The sequence below is a fragment of the Physcomitrium patens genome, chromosome 10, assembly GCF_059467195.1.
Source record: "Physcomitrium patens ecotype Gransden chromosome 10, ASM5946719v1, whole genome shotgun sequence".
NCBI classification, from domain to species: Eukaryota; Viridiplantae; Streptophyta; class Bryopsida; order Funariales; family Funariaceae; genus Physcomitrium; species Physcomitrium patens.
The window spans coordinates 13419893-13423940 of record NC_143419.1 but is presented as its reverse complement, the minus strand read 5'-3'; the positions used below and the strand labels follow the sequence as shown (position 1 = coordinate 13423940).

At 35.8% G+C, this 4048-nt stretch overlaps 1 long non-coding RNA gene across 2 annotated transcripts; it reads right to left on the bottom strand.

The window, feature by feature from the left end:
- Nucleotides 1-480: 480 nt before the first annotated feature.
- On the bottom strand, nt 481-1642 carry LOC112287256 (uncharacterized). Of its 2 annotated transcripts, none has more exons than XR_012218395.2 (3): nt 1234-1642; nt 919-1050; nt 481-786 (listed from the first exon to the last, which is right to left on the bottom strand). It is a non-coding gene; the product is annotated as an uncharacterized LOC112287256 (long non-coding RNA). The 2 variants fall into 2 exon arrangements; XR_002971220.3 differs by having other exon boundaries at nt 1594-1642.
- Between the last annotated feature and the right edge of the window lie 2406 nt (nt 1643-4048).

Sequence of the window (4048 nt, the reverse complement as noted above, 5' to 3'; positions counted from 1 at the left end):
TGATTCGAGAGGAGAATTGGATTTCACGCATCTCAAGGAACTGAAGAGAGATTGCGAGAATAACAAGACTACACACAGAGAAAGAATTAAGTAACCCAGGCAACGATCACGGCGTTTCAAACTGTCACGAGGTTACCATTCAGACTGGTAACTGCAAAAGAAAATTCTTAACGGAGGAAAACATCTAACCTTCCCAAAATTAAATCGAACTGAGTCTTTACGTCAAGGCATAGCTTCTGCATAGCATCTAGTAGCTTTTGCGAAGTGTAGGGTGGCAAGTTATTCCAGCGCTTAGATTCTTATTTCGAGTTCATGTCCAAAAGACTGAAGAACATGCAGCACGTCGCGTTTATACACCAAAGCAAACCAACACCAAAAACACAACTGAAAATGAAAAGCTGAGGTAGGAAAGAGTATGCATAAAATGCAGGATGTTTCAGATCATAAGCCAGGATTGGACAATAAGATCGACCCACAACCTGCTCAAAGACATCATCAAATCTTAAAATTATGTTAGACGAACCAAACAAAATATGATTTAATTCCAGTCTAGAAGCATCCACCCTGTTGCCATGTTGCTTTCCCGTAAGGGTGTGGCTACTGGGTATTATTCACTATACAAACCTGTACTTATCATCTTCTATACGTATCAAGTCACGTTTATACATATCACTTGTGATGATAACTCATTGTAGTAAGGAACATCTCAGATCTATTCTTTGGCGCAGGTTCCAGCAGGGCAGTCACAGTTGGCACCGCACTTGCCATTCTCGTTTGCGCATGTTCCTGCAACCATGTCATCATAGTAACCATGACTACAAAGGAATCTCAACGTCGTTTACCACAGTCCACACATCTTCAACGTGAACAAAAGAGTATTTCACCAACAGCAAGTGTCCAATTCTTTCCCAGTGTTACCTGCTGGGCAATCACAGTTGGCTCCGCACTTGCCATTCTCCTTAGCGCACGTTCCCGCTGGGCAATCGCAGTTAGCACCGCACTTTCCGTTGTCCTTTGCCATTGTTGCAAGCTGCTGTCAAGCGATCAAATCTGCTCAATCAAATGAGTACCAATTGTCAGTATACTCTGACTTCCAAATCCTGTCGATCGCCACCAACTAATGCTGTGATCACATCAAAGTTCATAACGTTGATACTGTTAAGCAGTCGAGGCTGAAGCTAAGATCTCTGCTCTCCTATTAATTTGGTCCTGCAAGTTTAGCAAGAAACTCACTATGGCTTGAGGGATATAATCCTTCAACGTCCAAGGGTCTAATACCCAAGTTTGGCTAGATGGTAGTGAGAGGACAATCTGATTCACTGATACATACATCATACGAGCAAAATTCCCGTGACATGTATGACTGATTCATTGTATGGGTTTGAACGAGCTAATAAAACATGGTATTATAGAACTCTTATTAAAGAATAGAAGAATCTAGCGGGCTAGCTCTTCAAGCAAACAACCGAGGCGCTGCATACAAGAGGAATGTCCTGCTACGGCCTCCCAGGGTGGTGACCATGCATGACACACAGGACGTCAAAACCATGTACAAATGCAGGACGTATATGAGAGGAAATGAGAGAAGACAACTTGCTAATGAGTAGGAAGACGTCGCTGATTTCACCACTGGAGTGCACTTGCTACGGAATGATGCAACAGAGCCCATCCTCTCAGCACTTTATACCCAACTCCTCCATCTCCATTTTCCTCCTTATCTGACTCGATCACTGTCTCGTCCCTTTACCTTCCTATTCACGCAACACTGTTCCACACTTCCACTCATGACTCCTCCACAAGAGATATATTATTCTGCAAAAGTTGGACCAAAGTTAGAGCATTAAACACAGGCAAGCTATTCACACCACGGCGTCCATCCGTTGCCATTTGTGGTAACTTGACGACGGGGTCATTGTCTGAATTTAGGATTCATCGTTGAAGGATTAGAGGACACATGCAGACTTTCCCACGATGGACATAGTGAAAGAGATGCAACACCACTCTCCTTCAAACATCTTGCACCATTCCGCAGGAAAAGATCCTCTGGGAGGGCCACCCCAACCCTGGAATATAAAATTCATTCCACTGAATTCAGGAAACCGCTCCACGTTGCCTATAAACACCTTGCTTGTAAACCGAGACCATCCAAATATCCCTATTCCAGAATTCATTTAATCTTGTATTTAGTAGACTAGCAACCTGACCACCAGTCTTTCATCGAAAAGTGTGCAGCTCTCATCCATGTAGGCATGGCGTGTGCCGCAGCCCAGTGCCGAAACTACAATCACTTTGATCTGAATCCAGATAAACACGCCAACCTTTGACATCATGCGACCACTGCATCATTTTGCAACATGCTAAAATCTACACAAGTAGATTCACACATGTAGTGAATGTCGTTTTGGACCTCTCAAAGGTCACAGTACAAAGTAAATTTACAAGTGTTTCTCAGGCTTTGGGTTGCAACAGTGAGGGACTGTGTGAGGAAAAAGCACGACAAAGCAGAGTTGAGATGGACAGGCAGAAACCCATCGCCTTGCTCATGAGTCCATCATAGTGTGATTTTTATTTATTATTTATTTGACTTATTTATGAAAGTACTATTATTATTGTTGTTAGGAATGTTAGGTGTACGGCTATGTTGGTTGTTTATCTACTTGGAAATTGCATGAGAGAGGTTTGGATGGTCAATTTTTTGGATTTTACATCACATTATATCAACTATGGGCTTCAAGGGTCAGAGCCCAACTCCCCACTTATTGTCCTCTTTGGTAAGCAAGGGGCTAAGGGATGAATTTTCTCTACAATAATTCCTCTTTGATTTTACTTCTCTACCATGTGTTGCACAAGTGCTCTTTACTAAAACATCTCATTGTATATGTGTCAAATTGACATTAACTTGATCTAGCATTAAATAATTATGAATGTCATAAATTCTGCAACCTTCATTTCATCAACTTATACCAAACTCTTCTAAAATCCAACTCTTTGTTTGGACTAACACCTTGTGTAGAAGTTTCTTTTAACAATTCTTTTTTTAAGACTATTAATAAATGAGCACACATTAGAAATTTTTGGACTCACTTATGGTATTTATGTAAGTAGATATTAATTTTAAGATATTATATTTTTCTAAATATAGGGATTTATTTTTAAAAGCTAATTTCTTTGGCATAAATAATAATTTTTTAATGGAAATGGTAAATAGTAAATCTCTAATAGAATAAATTATGTTAAATAGAAATTTTTAATATATTCATCTCAACTAATTAGTGGACAATAAAAATATAGTTGCTTTCATAAGTCCTAATTTAGATTACTTAGAGAGATAATTATCTAATTATTAAAAAACTGAAGAATAATTAAAGCATGATTAAAAAACTTTAAAATGACATTTTATTTAAATTTAGGATGTTTTTTTTTGTAAAGAAAAATTATACTTGATTTTTTTTAATGGTATTTGAAAAAATTAATAAAACAACGGAATTAACTTCTATGATTTATTTAATTTTAAAATTATAGATCTAATTTCATAAAATATAGATTATTTTGTAAAGATATTTATATTATTTATATTAATATTTGTAAAACAAATTTAGTAAAAGTAAAAATAAATTACGTAGACATTATTTTCTTCAATAAACATTATTTTTTTTATTTATTTTATTTTATATAATTGGATTTAGGATTACATAAGAGGCTAGATAAAAAGATTTAATGTATTTTTGTTTCTAAAATCTATAATGCAAGCATTCTACAATATATGTACTTAGTATATAATTCTTTTAGTATATAAGAAGCTTCATTATGGCCTTTGTGGTAGCTAATATATATATAATTGCAAGATTAAGATTATTCTTAATTTTATTAATACCATTTTAAAACTATAGTCTTGTTTCAAGATTGTAAAGACTTTTGTGCTTGACAATTGTTATTATAATCCGTCATTATTTTATTAATGAAAATATATTTATATTGAAAATAAATAAATAAAGATTATATATAAAATAGAATGCTATTGAAAATTATGTTAATTAGGAAAATTTTA